The sequence below is a fragment of the Camelus ferus genome, chromosome 17, assembly GCF_009834535.1.
Source record: "Camelus ferus isolate YT-003-E chromosome 17, BCGSAC_Cfer_1.0, whole genome shotgun sequence".
Taxonomy (NCBI): Eukaryota; Metazoa; Chordata; class Mammalia; order Artiodactyla; family Camelidae; genus Camelus; species Camelus ferus.
In genome coordinates, this window is record NC_045712.1 from 48,447,391 (window position 1) to 48,464,176 (window position 16,786).

The 16,786-nt window shown below is 45.6% G+C and overlaps 1 protein-coding gene and 1 long non-coding RNA gene across 2 annotated transcripts in view; both read right to left on the bottom strand.

The window, feature by feature from the left end:
* The window catches only part of LOC116657038 (formin-like protein 5), a 463,369-nt gene that overhangs the window by 337,502 nt on the left and 109,081 nt on the right, over positions 1 to 16,786 (bottom strand). The gene's annotated exons all lie outside the window — the stretch shown is intronic.
* LOC106729916 lies at positions 1,151 to 15,400 on the bottom strand. Its single transcript, XR_004312431.1, has 3 exons — positions 15,223 to 15,400; positions 1,431 to 1,638; positions 1,151 to 1,287 (listed from the first exon to the last, which is right to left on the bottom strand). It is a non-coding gene; the product is annotated as an uncharacterized LOC106729916 (long non-coding RNA).

The window sequence follows — 16,786 nt, forward strand, 5'->3', positions numbered from 1 at the left end:
CGCGTTCTCCGCAGACCCAGACACAGAAGAAGGGGCCTCGTTCCCAGTTCCTCCAGAACAGCCAGCCAAGCAGGGGGTCCCCGGTCCCGGCTCCGCCTCCGAAAACCACCCGCTGACTGTGGGTTAGTTTACGTTCAGGGTGTTTGAAGGCACTTTGATACACATCATTTCTCCCCCATTCCAGCTGCAGGATCGGTCAGGAATTAAATTTCAATCTACAAGGTGCAAAGTAACATACATACCAGATATGGTGCAAGAGTCTAGGGTATAATGTATAATTTTTAAAGGCCTTTTCTTTCCTTCTGTCTGTCTGTCTGTCTGTCTGTCTGTCTGTCTGTCTTCCTCCCTTTCATTTGGTGGGGGAGTAATTCGGGTTTTTTTAATTTATCTTTTTATTTTTTAATGGAGGCACTGGGGATTGAACCCAGGACCTCGTGAGTGCTAAGCACGTGCTCCGCCACTGAGCTGCACCCTCCTCACAATATATGTTTCATTAGACTTGAAGCAACACCGCACTGAGATCGCTTCAGTAGTTAAGCAAATGTGACTTGGGCCATTACCTGGCTCCCAATGTGGAGGAAAAAAAAAAAAAAAAAAGGAAGAAAAGTAAATGTATTTTTAATCGAAGGATCAGTACCACACACATCGAACCATGCAACCCCATTTAGTAGGTATCCTGGGATTGCAATTCAGAAAATCCCTAGGGACAGAATTTGTTCATAAACAAGGCTCATTTTGGCAACAGAATTGTATTTTCCCAAGTAATTCTTTCCTTACAATCCCCAGGGCCCAGAAAAAGAAAAGATAGAGGGGAAAAAGAAAAGCCGACCATTGAAAAGCATCCAGGATTATGTGTCAGTGAGGTGACAGCAAAGCAAAAATAGTCCCATCTGAACCGCCGCTCAGGCTGCACAGTCTGAAGGAGGCTGGGCTGGAGTCCCGGGCTGGGGGCTTCTGGGTTCCAGCTGCTGGGTTCTGTCCTGGGGACCAGCAGCACCCCCCTCTATGTCCCCCAGCAGTTCCCAGGACACCTGAGATGGTGGTCAGTCCTCTGGCCAAAAAGGGGGGCCTGTAGAAGGACACACAGGAGAAGGCCTGTCATCCGACAGCCAAAGGCTGACAGAGTCTAGGGCAGAGGGATTGACCTTGCTCACCTCCTCCAGGCTGGCTTCCTGCCGCCTCCCAGGGAGGGTGGCTTCGTGCTTGGGAGCAGCCAGTGGTGTGGAATCTCCGGGATGCTGTCGTGAGCACCTTGGGGTACCCGCCACCTTTCCATCCATCGCCTCTCTGTTGACAAGCACAGAAAATAAATTCCCCTGCGTCACTTGTCATTGGCACGTTGAGAAGAAGGAGACAACAGAGCAACACAGACACACGGAAAGAAAGGGAGGGAGGACAGGAGGGAATAAAACTCAGAAAGGATACTCTACCTGCCGCCTTTCCCTGGGACTCCCCTGGGCCACCGGATGCCGATGGGAGGCTTGAAGTGCTTTCCGAGAGCGCCCAGAGGTCTCAAAGGTCTGAAAGGTCTGGAAGCATCATTCCACAGCCGGGCGGGCACCTGAACTCAAAACTCAGCTCCTTGAGAACCTCAGCCAGCCTCGCCCCAGCTCTCCCGAGCGGATCCTGCACTGAGTACTACACAACAGAGAGCAAAACGCGGTTGGAAGTGAGCAGGAGGTGGTCCTCCTGTCCTCGGCCCCAGGGTAGCAGGTAGGGGAGGGCAGGGGGGCGGGGGCGGAGGGGCGTCCACACCACCTGGGCTTCTCCTTGGTCAGGTCAACCTTCGGCTCCCAACTGCCAGCTTCCCAGCAAGTGACAGATCTCTCAGAAGCTTCCCCCAGGCCTGTGGTCCACGCCCTCTGGTTCAATCTAGCGTGGCCTGGGGACTCAAAAGCATCACTTGGATCCCGAGGGGAGTTTCTGTCACAGGATTCCTGCCTCCGGCAGCCGGACTCCAGACCCGGAGTGAGACAGATGCCTGGCTCCACTTCTGACCCTCCACCCCTCAGACTCCTGGGCAGCCCAGGGCCACCCCTCTGTCCTTCACGGAACCTGTTTCCCCAGGTCACGGCGTGAGGAGCTGGGGGCTAAGAAACAGAGAAACGTGGAGAGCGACCAAGGAGGCAGAGCGAGGAAGGCATTCAGGAGACACTGATCCATGAACACTGTGCTGCACACCAGAAACTGACACAACATTGTGAACTGACTATACTTCAATTAAAAAAAAAAAAAAAAAAAAAGGAGACACTGATCCAAACAAACCTAGTGACCAGCAGGAGGGGGCTGGCAGGGGTGGTCTGTCCTGAGCGCACGGAATAAAGAGGGTACACTGTCTGTAGAGAATTTTTAAATCATCACAAAACTAAGAGCCCGTCTGCTTTTGACTATGGCCATGCACTCACTGGGCACTCCGAGCAGGATCAGTGGCAGCATCCTCGTCCCCACTCAAGCAGACCCTCCTCCTTGGCCTCATTCTGCCAACTTCCTGTGTCCTCCGTCTGCCTGGACGCTTCCTCCCCCGATCCCATCCGCCCACAGCCCACCCCCCTCCAAGCTCCATTTCGAATGCCACCTCTTCAGTGAAGACTCCCGTGTTCCTCCCAGCTGGGGTAATTCATTCCCCCCTCCAGCCCGAGGGCTGTTTACCTGCATCCCTTCATTTCTACCTTATGTTACAGTGAAACACGCAAAAGTGGTACCTTCCCTTCTAACAGCCAGCAAGGTGAGCCAGCTGGGTGATGCTGTGCTGGTCGTTAACCCTCTTTAGCTGGCTTCCACATCTCTGCACTGGAGAGACGGCCACCCCGCTCCCAGGGCTGTGGGCTAAGCTGGGTGCTGCACACGGAGTACCCCAGCCTGAGACGATTAGCCCTCTGTGGTTCTTTGGTTCTCTACTCTCTTCTAAAGCATTGAATCTTATTACATCTGCCCTCCCTTCCCTACTCCTGCAGGACTCACCAAGGTAAGTCACAGCCCGTGGAAGGTCGGGAACTGTGGAGGGTGTTGAAAATGAGGGGATAGGATCCCTACCATGTAGGACTTGTTTGGATGATTAAATGAGGGAAGACTCGGTAAGTGCTTAGATCACACCCCGGCACATAGTGTGTTACAGAAATGGATGTGAAATAAAATCATCTTGTGCGTTCACGCACAGTTCCCGGACTCCACGAAGCACTCCAAATGCAGATTATCAAGACCCTCCTCCCTCTGATTCAAGCTCCCTCCCACCTTCCCCAGATAAAAATATCAGAGGTAAACGGAACTGATAGAGGGTTTAGAAAACCACAAAATGTTCACGCTAACAGACTTTCCACCTCTTCAGGTAACTAACCTGTGTCGAGAACACACGATGCTCCAGGCAGCAGGCTAAGAACATTGCAAAGAAAAGGATGTACATAAATTGGGATACAATATATTCATGGAGTGGAAAAAATCTCAATATTGCAAACATGCCCATGATGTCCAAATATTAAATTTAATGCGGTCACAATCTTACTTTCATTAGATTTTGGTAGGTAATTATAAGCTAAATCTAAAATGTATGTGAAAAGAAAAACACCTAGAATATCAGATTATTATTTCCGTGCCATTGCATTCTATTTATTTCTTCATTAAATAACTTTATTTGAAAAAAAAAAAGAACGTTACAAAGAACCCTCCTCTGAACCCTATCAGGAGCTGCCTGACTATCCCTATTTCACAGAAGCAGCAACTGAGGCACAGAGAGGTTAAGTAACCAGCCCATGGATGCACAGCCGGCAAGGGGCAGAGCTGGGTTTGCTAAGGTTTTAGAGTGGTGGTCTCACTCCCCATGGATCTAATGCAAAGTTCCTGCGAGGATGGTGTCCTGCGCGGTCTGATTCAGTCATCACTGGCTACTTATAGCTGATGAGCTCTTGAAAAGTGGCTAGTGCAACTGGGAACTGAATTTTAACCTTTACTTAATTTTAATTAATTTAACTTGAAATGGTCACACATGCCCGGGGGGGGGGGGGGCTGCCAGATTGGAGAGTGCAGGTCTCCCGTATCTTAGGAGACCCTTGTTCTGAGGTTGGAGTGAAGTCAGGGCCGAATTTCAGAGGGGGTAGGGCTATGCTAACGACAGATCCCAGGCTTTGGAGCAGACGCACTTGGGTTTGAAATTCAGGTGCCATCCTTTGCTGGTTGTGCCCACATCACATCAGTCCACCTTCCTGTGCATCCGATCTCTTTTCGGTTAAGGAGGCACAATAATACCATTTCCAGGGTTTTGTGCTGGGCTGGACCTCCTTCGCTGTCCCCTCTGCCAGCTCTCTGGGAAGGGTGCATCAGGACAACGGTACCCGAGGAGACGGGACTACAGCACATCCCGTCAGAGGCACTGACCACAACCACCCCAGCCCCCTCCCAACCCGGCGGTGTCCGTTTCCTCCTTTGTAAATGCAGAAGGACACCTGGGACCAAGTCCCCACTGCTCGCTGCTAACCCCCGCCCCTTCAACCCAGCTGAGTTAGACAAGGAAGAACACTGACCCATCGCGTCCCAAATCATAGTCCTCTCTCGTTCTTCTGCAACGATCCCTGTGGAAGAATCAGGACTGCAAGGCACCATATGGTGACGGTCCCACAACCCACGTGTGGCTAGCCTACCTGCCGGCCCCGACGTGACCTGCAGCCGAGACACGGCCAGGGTGCCAACGGGCATCCTAACGGAGAAGCTACCGCAGCCTGAATCCTCAGGTGCCAAACTGCCTCCCGCCGGTGTCTGCAGCGCCAGGCACCGAAACCGTCTCCTCTCTGCGCGGGATCCCTTCCTCTGCGTTATCCCTGGAGAACCAAAACTTAGCAGAAAAGTACCTTTTCCCAGCTCTGGTCACCTTGGCTATTTCAGCAAATGCTTTAATTCTATCTACATATAAACCTGTTTATGTATATAAACATGCACATATAGATCTGTGTAATATAAATATATGTACATCTAGATCTGCACATATATAAATAAGCACATGTATAGATCTATGTGTATATAAACATGTATGTATCGCTCAGGGTATATAAACATGCATACAGATCTATGTATCTATACATATGTGTACCTATAGACTGCTGTATATATACACATGTGCATATAGATCTGTGAACATATAAACATACACATATATAGATTTGTATATATAAACATGTGCAAGTATAGATCTATGTACATATAGATCAATGTATACATATATAAACGTGTGTATATATAAATCTACATATATATAAACATGTATGCATATAGATTTGTATATATAAACATGTGTACACATAGACCTGTGTAATATAAGTATATCTACATCTAGATCTGCGTATTTATAAATATTTGTCCATACAGATCTGTGTGTATAAACATGCATACATCTAGATCTAAGTCTATAGAAACACATGTACATCCAGATCTCTGTATATATAAATATATGTACATATAGGTCAGTGTATATGTAAACATGTATATATATAAACATATACACATGTAGATCTGTTTACATATTTACATGTGTGCATATAGATCTGTGTGTGTATAAACACATGCACATATAGATCTATGTACATATAGATCAGTGTATATCTATAAACGTGTGTACATATAAACCTATGTATATATAAACACGCACGCACACAGATCTGTGTACTTATAAGCACGTGTTCCCAGGCTAGGTTCACTGGATTTATGAATAATGAATGATGTATGTCTGGCTGACATCTGTGTTTGCGTGCATTTGCTTCGTGCTGGCTCGGTCTCTCCTGTAAGTTGATAAAATGTTCAAAGGCCAAGAGAGCATCACTCCTTCTTCTATCATTTTTCAGGATGCCTGGCATGAGGCTCTGCGGAGTGAATATTCAACCGGGGCTGACAGACGAGGCCACGGAGGTCGGGTCTCTTTGTCCCCGGGGCTTGTCAAGGGTGAGAAAACTAAGAGAAGGATACTCTGAGGCTATTTTCAGCTCTTTGAAGGATGAGCCTGGAAGCCCAGAACGCGAGCTGGCTCCGAGACAGGGTCCAAGTCAGGCCCCAGAGCCAGGGGGTCCAGCAGCCCACAGCATGGGAAAGGCTGCAGCATCAGCCCGTTTCTGAGTGAGAATCCAGTCCGGGCACACTGAGCTCAATGGGCCGGACAGACCAAAGTCAGGGCCATCCCCAGGGGAGAGCTTTGCTGAAAATCCTGGGGTTTTGCTGAAAATCAGTAGCCATCCAATTTATTAATGATGCACTTCAAAGTGCATCACAGAACTCGGTGCTAACAGGTGAGGACCAAAACAGGAAAGAGGAGGCCCGACCTTGACCCCGCTAATACTCCAGAAGGGAAGACAGGTGAGGGGGGGAAAGAGAGCTAGACAGGGCTGAGTGCTAGCACCCCTGAGCGCAAACACCCCCTCCTCTGCTTGGGGCTCGCAACCCTCTCCTGGCTTCCACGGGCCTATTTCCCTTCCTAACTAAGATAAAGGCTGCTTTATCAGCCAGTCTACATCCAGAACTGTTATTAACAAGCTCCCCCAGGAAACAGATTCCAAAGGACCTTCCGAATCAAAGGAAGGTGAAATGACACTCAGTGTTATTTCAGAAGTGAGTATTTGGCTGCATTATTTTCTAAGCCTTTTACACCTGACAATCCAGATAAGGTATTGATTAAACAGATCATTCCACATCCTCAGCTTGGCTGCTAACAGAGGTCATGGTAACATCCTTTCAGACTTCCTGGTGGAGTCTGGTTCCTCGAGGGTGAATGAACACTGTGAACCTCCCGCACTCATCCCCTCCCGGGAACCCCGCAGGTGCGAGGGGCAGGTCTGCCCACAGAAGGCACCACGGCCAGCTCCAGGGTGCTAAAAGAAATTTCTAAAGCTTCATCTGAGGAAATCATACCGACATATGGCTTTCCATAAATCCTGCTGATCGGGGAAACAAACTCTATAGCATCTTTCTAAAAATAACTCTGATTTGAATAGACAGTCCAGCCCTTTACTGAGCCCAGGCTGGTTTGTTCCCCCCTCCCCACCTCATCACATGGGAACTTGAAGAAACCACAACAATGACAGGCAGACAGAGCAACGGGTAATTCATCCGGGAACGAACTGCAAACTGAACGATAAACAGCTGTCTCGGCAGCTGGAAAGAAGCCAAAATTCAGAAGGAGGTGTGGGCACATGAAAAGATGCTCAGAACCGCTGATTATCAGAGAAATGTAAATCAAAACCACAATGGTCGAATGGCCATCATCAAAAAGTCCACAAACGATAAATACTGGAGAGGGTGTGGAGAAAAGGGAACCCTTCTACACTCTTGGCAGGAATGTAAATTGGTGCAGCCATTTGGAAAACCTATGGAAAAAAGTACGGAGATTTCTTTAAAAATCTAAAAATAGAGTTACCATTTGACCAAGCAATCCCAAATCCTGGGCATATAGCTGGAGAAAAACTCTAATTTGAAAAGACATATGCACCCCAGTGTTCATAGCAGCACTATTTACAACAGCTAAGCAACCCAAGATGATTGGATAAAGAAAATGTGATATATTTATATAATGGAATACCACTCACTTATAAAAATGAACGAAATCATGCTATTCGTAGCAACATGGATGGGCCCAGACATTATCATACTAAGTGAAGTCAGGCAGAGAAAGATAAATATCACAGCATATCACTTATGTATAGAATCTTAAAAAAAATGATACAAATGAACTTATTTACAAAACAGAAAGAGACTCACAGACACAGAAAACAAACTTATGGTTACTAAAGGGGACACGGTGTGGATAAATTGGGAGCTTGGAATTAGCAGATACAAACTACTATGTATACAATAGGGGGGAGGGTACAGCTCAAGTGGGAGAGTGCATGCTTAGCATGTACGAGGTCCTGGGTTCAATCCCCAGTACCTCCTCTAAAAAAATAAACAAATAAACCTAATTACCTCCCCCTGCCAAAAAAAAAAATAGATAAACAACAAGGTCTAACTGTATAGCACAAGGAAATATATTCAATATCCTATAATAACCTAGAATAAAAAACAACATGAAAAAATACATATATAACTGGATCACTATGCTGTATACCCGAAACCAACACAACACTGTGAATCAACTACACTTCACTTAAAAAAGAAGGGTGTGGAGGGAAACACATGAAAACCAGAGACCTCTAGGCACCAAATATGAAGACACACAGCACTTCCACTGTCTTCCGCTAACTGCTGCCCCAGCTGCAGAGAAGCGCTAGCCAGATAAATTCACTTAGCAGACAAGCAATCACGTACACAAGAGACATCAAAAACAGACACAACAGCCTGAGCAGTCAGTCTGAGTGAAGTTCGAGATGATCTGGTCAGTTCCGGAGGATTCTGCACACTATTTACAGGAAGAATACACGTGAGGAACACAATGTCAATGTCATGATGAATTACAGTTCATGATGAATTACAGTCACTTTCAAAGCCACAAGTCTACCGACAGAGAACCATGGCAAACGGGAAGAAGGCAACACGGCCCCTCAGGCATACTGACTGTCTGGGGTCTCTGCATGCCTGTAATGGGGCCACTGCAGCACGAAAATGACATCACATGTGGCCAGCGGTTGCATCCACACAGAAGATTTCATTCCACACCTTCGTAAGAGGCTTGAGAAAAATATTCCATACTGTTCCAAACTGTGCTCAAGGCTGCACCGAACTTATCACTGGCTGTCTAAACTGTAGGAAGTTATCATTGAAACACGGTCCCTTGGCAGTCTTATTAACGCTCAAAGTCGCTGGATATTAAAGGAAGGTTTATGAGAAGTAGTCAGTTCTAGTTCTGCCTGGTCTCCAATTCTAAAACAGTTTAACATCTCCCCACCTGAGTTCTAGGATTCTTTTTCTTCACCTGAGTGTTAGGAGTCAGGAACGGACAAGGGAATTATTTCCCGGGTGGAGTCTTGTTGATGGAGATGGTTATTGCCTCAAAGAAGCCGACTGACTCCTCTTTGAACATGTTGATACACATTCTTTTTTTTTTTTTTTTTTTTAACTGAAGTACAGTCAGTTACGATGTGTCAGTTTCTGGTGGACAGCACAGTGTCCCAGTCATGCATATACAAAATATATTTATTTTCGTATTTTTTCCATTAAAGATTGTTACAAGATATTGAACACAGTTCCCTGTGCTATAGAAAAGAAACTTTTTAAAAATCTATTTTTATATATAGTGGCTAACATTTGTAAATCTCAAACTCCCAAATGTGTCCCCTCCCACCCCCTTTCCCTGGTAACTGAAAGATTGTTTACTATGTCTGCAAGTCTATTTTCTTGACTTTAGCGACTTCAGTATAAACTCCCGGAAGGCTGAGGTTTCTTCTGTGTGTTCCTTTTGTAAGTCTTATGATGCTTCTTAGAACACTGGACATGGAGTTAAGGCGGCTTGGTCCTAATAAAGACTCTGATGTTCACTGTGGGAGGAGTTACCTTGCAGGGCTGCCAAACTTGGGTTCGGCATCTTCTGGGCTCCCGAGGGTGGGTCCTGGAGAAGTGGTCCTGATGAGGATGGTGGCAGTGAGTCCCCCCCCCCCCCCGGAGGGCTTCCTGTTTTTTCCTCATTAATTCCTGCCCCACTTCTCCCAGTAACCCACTGGCTGAAGATGGAGGCTGGGAACAAGAGCTTCAATGCCAGAAAGTCACCGAGGCGGCTCATTGATGTCAACACTGAAGAGGGTCTGCCAACTCATCACAATGGGGAAAGACGCCCTTTGTGGAGAGGGTGTGTGCTTGGCCCTGGGACAAGGCAAGGAGCAGACTGAGGAGTTTTCAGGCTCCGAAGCCTGATCCCTTGGGTCTTGGCCCTTGCAGACCGCTGCTCACATGAAACAGAGGTTGGGGGCGGGGTGGGGAGAATGTGCCTCCCCTGGGGAACTCAGGGAGTGGGGCTCACAACTTGCCTGGGAGAGGCACCCAGGAAACCAGAGGGGATTCTGCTCATTTATATCGGGGACTTACCTAGCTCATGTGACCTTAGATAGTCCTCAGTTTTGGTTGCCTCATCTATAAAATGGGAATATTAAACGTTTTGATTACATTGAACATGTTTTTTTTTAATTGAAATATAATTGATTTACAATGTTGTGTTAATTTCTGGTATACAGCATAGTGATTCAGTTATACACACACACACACACACATATATATATATCTTTTCATATTCTTTTTCACTGTAGGCCATTACAAGCTGTTGAATATAGTTCCCTGTGCTCTACAGTAGGGCCTTGTTGTTTACCTACATTGAACATCTTATATTCAGACACGCTGCTTATGCAGTCGTTCGAATCCACTAAAGCTGTCAGTGACAAAGTCCCCTTTGCTGTAGCCCAAGCAAGGTTACTAAGGTCCACTCCCAAAATGGGTTCCAGTGGATTTTTGCGTCCAGGTCTATACTGGTAATTTTCCAATCTATCAATCTTTCCAAAGCTGTGACCCAGAGGAATCGAGTTCCCAGGCAGGAAATGAATATAAACAGAGCTCACATTTGTCTGTGTGTGGTCTACCCAGATGCAAACAGATGACTCAACCCCGGGCAAACACATGACATGCCAGCATCCAACCCAAATGGTGACAAGGCCAATTGTGACTCGGCTCCCCCTTCCTAAATTTGAAATGTCACTGAGGCTGGAGAAAGGTTCTGTCTGTTAAAAGTCCTGCAAAGGAGAAGCCACATCACTGTGGCTTTCATCCCCATGGATGCCATGAAGAGGAGACCACGTGGAATGACCAACTTGCCAGGCTACGCAGCAAACCTTGAAATCCCTTGATTCTACAGAAGTGGAGAAGTGGAAATCGTTCATTGAATCCAGAAGTCACAAACTCACATGAAATCGGAGGCCCCAGAGGTGACACAGAGAACTCGGTGGGCACCTGGGAAGCCTGAGAGCATGTGACTCAGCTCCAGTGGTCACTTGCCACAGGAGGATTACCGTCTATGGATGCCAGAAATTTCCACTTTTCAAAGGAAACCAGAAATCTAGATTATATATGGGGACATTAAAATGTTGGCAACTACAAATTTTTTTTTTTTAATTACCACACAGGCAAACAAATAAGACACATCGGTGGGCCAGATACGGCTTGTAAGTTGCCAAATTTCTAGGCTTCTTCTACAGCTAAAACCATAGACAGAGAAAGAGTCAAATGCCAATGGTTTCTATGTAAACACGGTGTCACGGGAGGGTCTCTGCCTTGGAATCAGGACACCGTATGTCTGTCCCGGATCTGCCGTGAGAAGGAGACAGTCTCCCTTCCTCTGCGGCCTCCACTCTCTCCATCCAAAGTGGAGACGGGTCGCAGGCTGTGTGAGGGTTACGCTAAGATGGGACACAACACGTGAAGTGCACTCAGGGCGGTGCCTCGAATATCACACCCCGGTGCTCTTTATGCCTCAGTTCCCTCAGCTGAAAACTTGGGAGGGTAACAATTTAACCGCCAAGGAGCTGTCATTTTGAGTTAACTGGGACAGCACGAGCGAAGGGCTGTGCGCACGCCTGACAGCGAGTGCTCAGTGAGTGTCCTTTGTTTTTCTGACTCATAACCAAGACAGGAGTCTTTAAACCCCAAATCGGACCAACGTGGACACAGAGACCCAGAGAAAAAGCAGAGCAGTCAAGTCTCTGCTACTGTGTGGCAGAGTCGGAATCGAGAACTAGGTTTCCTGACTCCTGATGAAGTTGATATGACCCTATGCTTAATTTATTGATATTGAGGAGGGGGGGTGGGGAACACCAACAGACTTTCTCTCTTATATAAAATCCAAAAGATAATTTATACTTTCCAACAAAATCCAAAGGACCAACTAATTTTCTTTTTTCAAAAACCTACTATATGAAGTGACCTGCATTCTGATTCATTACATAAAATTTCAACTGTGTCCTCTTTTCCTGTGATAGTCCTGAAACCACAGTCCTCACCATCACAAACAGTCATATGTTTGTTGTCTATAGGAAAAGAACGTTACTCTATTTAGGTAGTCAAACAAAGTGATCCCAAGCCACTGTTTGGGTAAACAGGGCTTACGTCTATCAATACTGTCAAGGGAAAACACTCAGGAATCCGACATTCTCTTCTACAAAAGCAAAACTGCTTAAAATGTGAGGATCCAGGTAAGAGACAGTATTGCAAGGAATCAACACAGCTGATCACTCCCAAACATTAAGTTCCCTTCAAGTGCAGGCCTGAAAATGGGGCCCTCTTTGTTGAAATGTGTTTATTGCCTACTTTCTGCCATTCACCTGCCCCCCCATTCCCTCGTTCTTGTCTGTTCTTCCCATCTGGCTCCCATCTGGACCTCATGCTCTAAAATCTCCCCTTCGCTCTCAGGTTCCGTGTCCGCCATGGTGAGATCCACCCATTCAGAAAGTCTATGTGAAGCACTCACAGTGTGACCATTCAACCAGGCTCTTGGAGGACCCTTCTCTCAGAGCGTTCCCTCCTTGTGCTTCCTCGCTCGTGTTTCCCAAGTTTCTCACTCATTTAAAGACTTACTGAGTATCAGCGGGGTTAGGCACTGACCCGACCCATTCAGGCCCGTTCGCTCAACAAAGGGCAATCTTGGGTGGTCATTTTTACCTCTGACTAGGTAGGCCCTGAGCTTTAAAACTGCAGAAACGACAACCGTCTTAACTTGAAAGTCCAAAGACAAATGAACTCATTTATAAAACAGAGACAGACTCACAGACATGGTAAACAGTCTTATGGTTACCGGGGGAAGAGGGTGGGAAGGGATAAATTGGGAGATTTGCAGATACTAACTATTATATATAAAAGAGATAAACAACAAGGTCTACTGTAGAGCACAGGGAACTGTGTTCAATACCTTGCGATCACTTATAATGAAAAAGAATATGAAAACAAATATATGTATGTATATGTGTGACTGAACTATGATGCTGGACACCAGAAATTGATACACTGTAACTGACTACACTTCAATTAAGAAAAAAAATCTTCTCTATCTACTTAGCCAGAATTCTATCAGACACAGATGTCTACCAAATCTCCCCTTGGCAATATGTGCTTCCTCACCCAATTTGTTTTACTAGTTTGAAATATGCATCCTGTTACCTCCTTGATTACATTCTAAGCTCCTTGAGAGAAGAGGACAGGTATGGTTGGCATTTGGAAACATTTCCTCCAGTGAACACACAGTACAATGTCCTATACATAGTGGGTATTCTGGTAATAACTTGTTGAACTGAATTGCTCCAATTCATGTCTGGCCATCATTTTAAGACTCTTCAACCTTTTAAGGTCCTTCTCCAGTGCTCTGCCAGGAGAAGTGGGGGTGAATTCGGTACTCTGCTTGGCAATGTAAAATGACAAATTGGATCTGTCTGGTCCCTCTGGTCTGTGACACAACCAGATGTGAAGATGCTTAGAGATCACATCCACCCAGGACCCTGTTGAGGACACTAACACACAAGCTGAGCAGAGTGGGTTTCTGCATCTCTATCACAGGTAATGGAGACCGAGAGGGAACCTGTCAAATCCCAGGGCCCTCTGTCTGCCCAGGAGAGGGTGCAGTGAAAATGATTACTTACATGTGTTCTGTGTGCTTCGTACTCCCTGAGGACTCTGGCAAGGGGCAAAGAGTCTGTCCATTTCTCATAAGGCATCATGCCAGATGCCTCAGAGGCTAACGCTCTGTCCACTGAGCTCAGACAATGAAAGGTTTAGGCCCCGGATTTCGAGATAAAGATTCTTTGGCAGGTTTATCTGTTCCTAATCAGCGTGTAAGAGCAAATGATGATGGAGTTTCCTATCATTTTATAGGCACTTGGAGAATGAGGCTACCGATTTCTTCCTAAATACAGACACAATTCAGATATTCAGTTATAAGGGGAACAGCAGTTGCTCAACAATTGTTTCACAGGCTAAAACAAATACAGTAGCACAATAATTCAACTTAGGTAAGGTTTTCTGCCATAAGGTAGATCTGTTTATTAAAACAATTATCTTTCTATTTAGTCCAACAATACACAGAGCGACTGCAAAAGAAATTCAGACACCCAGGTTCAATGACAAAACTTACACTGTTACCAGTCACTTCTCGCTCTAAGCACGATCGTAAATAAACTTGACCAGACCCCCCTGCGGTCCTAAGCTTCTTGCCTCTGTGTGTACACGGCTGCGTGTGTGTCTGTGTTGTGGGTGAGGCTCTTTGCTCAAAATCATCTCGCCAACATTATACGCGTCTGACCTTCATGTGGCCTTCCTTCACATTTCAGCTTTCACTTTCTCTAACACTGAGACTAGCAGAGGAATACAGCTCTCCTGGCTGCCAGGCTGCTTTGCACAGAATACTCCCTCTTTCACTTTCCAGATTTCCTTGTTCCTCTCCTTATTACGGCCTTTGCAAAAAGGATAAAACAGGCAGCCTGGAGATAAGACCAACTTTGTGAACCCTTTTATAGTTCTTTTCTAATTTGGACAACTGCTCTGCAATGAAATTAAGGAGTCACTCTGTGTGCTGCTCTAAGCTTTATTCCATAACTGCCATCGCTGCTGCCCCGATTAGCACACACGCTCGCACACAGCTCGCAAACACTACGCTGTTTTAAAAGGACTTAGAATCACTTAAATACCAATGGATGTCAGACCTTTCCCTTTAAAAACATGTAAAGGAAATAATTTTCTTGACACACATACACCCCACACACAAATGCACAGAGTACGTAAGTGCCCAAAGGAACTGCACTATATATATTAGAGCATGTATATATAATAATATATATTAGAGCCTCTGATGTTTGTTTTTTCCTAGGAGCTTATAATAAAATAGGTAATTCTAACTCAGACAGACAGTAGGCATTCAGCAAACACTATGTAAATCATCAGACTGGGAAGAACAATGAAATGCCTGTACCATAGACCACAGCCCAAGGGCTTTTGAGGTGAGGAGCAAAGATAGGCATAAAATTGAGCAGAACAGTCCAACATCTAGAGACATCCATTCCCAGTGGGCTAAGGATGCTGGGAAAAAAAAAAAAAAACGTAAGTTCTGAGCTCGTGGACCAAAACAACTAGAACTGTGACATTGTGGCTTGAGAAGTTAAGAAGGGAGATGGGTCAGACAAGGCTAGAGGTTATCAAAGGGGAAAATTCTGGTAATACTTGAAGGACACACGTAGCATCACAAAGGCTAAGAAAGAACCAAACAATTTTTAGAAACATATAAAGGAACACAAGCACCTGTTTCTTCTAAGAGTCCTACTTTTAAGCACCAGGCAAAAAGTACAACCAAGGTCGAGGTGGTTCAGCTCCCTGTAGCAGAACTAATGTTCACAGCAGGCCAGGAGCAGAAATCTTTTGCTGTCATTTTCTCTAGACAGTTTTCCAACAAAAAGGGTGCAGCGTGGGCAAAGAGAAAATTTACTTATTTAGTTATGCACCAGCTGATTAATCATTTACTAAGTAACTCCAAAGTGTCATGAATTGTGCAATACTTTGAACTTTTGCAAACTTTGGAGAATAAGACACCATAATCTCTGCCTGCATGGAACCTGCATTCTTAGCGACACCAAAAACGAAAGGAAGCCAATCGGACAGCAACCTTGATACCACCTCACGCAGATCCTCCGAGGTTAGCAAGGAAGTTACCTATCACTCCTTTGCCAATCTTGGAATACTGATGGCTCATTTTATGAACAGAGATGTCAGATGTCTTTACAATGTCTAAGAGATGATGAGGAAATTCATTATGGACCACTGGACTGAGTTTGAGACTCCAGAACCCAATAAATCAGATCCTACAATACTCCCAGGCTTTCTAGGGGAACAGAGCACACTCAGTAAATCCCACTCTTCCAAACATTTATAAGAATGTCAAAAACGACCAAAGTATTAAATGCACAGCCTACAAATGTATACTGTGACCATAAGCATATGAAAGTAGACACACCACGGGGTCCTCATCAGTTATATGGTGAATGTGATACCGGCTTTTACTGGTAGCCAATCAAAAGGATGGGAAATTATACTCCAGTGTTATTTTAATTTGTGTCATCCACATTACAGATGAGGTGAGTGAGACTTCTGTAAGTTACTGCAACCTGCATTCTTTTTTCCGTGAATGACCTGTTCACATCCTTTGCCCATTTTTCAGTTTTATATCATTTGATGAGATCACATTAGTTACATTAACTCTGGTTCTGCCCCGGGTTAGAAAAACTTTTCCTCGAGTCTATTTTTGATCTTTAGAATTTGTATCTGGTATCTTTTGTTGACACACGTGTCTCTTTCCTTTATACCTCCTGGTTTTCTTGTTTGACTTAAGCAGTTGCCTCCCCCAACCCAGAAGCTATGTCTGAATGTGTCCTCCTCAAGTTCATATGTTGAGATCTTATGCCCAGTGTGATGGTGGAGGAGGCAACTAGGTCTATAAAAGAGGCCCGAGAGGGCTCCCCAAACCCTCCACTTGAGGACACAAGGAAAGGTGTGCAGCTTGGAAGAGGGGCCTCACTGGACCACACTGGCACCCCTATCTCAGACTTCCAGCCTCCAGAACCGTGAGAAATAAATTCTGCTGTTTATAAGCCACGCAGTCTGTGGAACTTCATCATGGCATTCGGAAGAGACTCAGATGCCCAGGCTTCAGGAAAGTTCCATCACTGAGTAACTAAGGGCACGGTCCTGGACTCAAACTGCTTCAGTTTGGTTCTAGCTCAGCCAGTCTGCTCTCCTTAAGCCTCTGTTTTTCCATCTCTAAGTTGGGCAAAAAAATTGTAACACATTTATAGAGCTATTTTGATGAGAA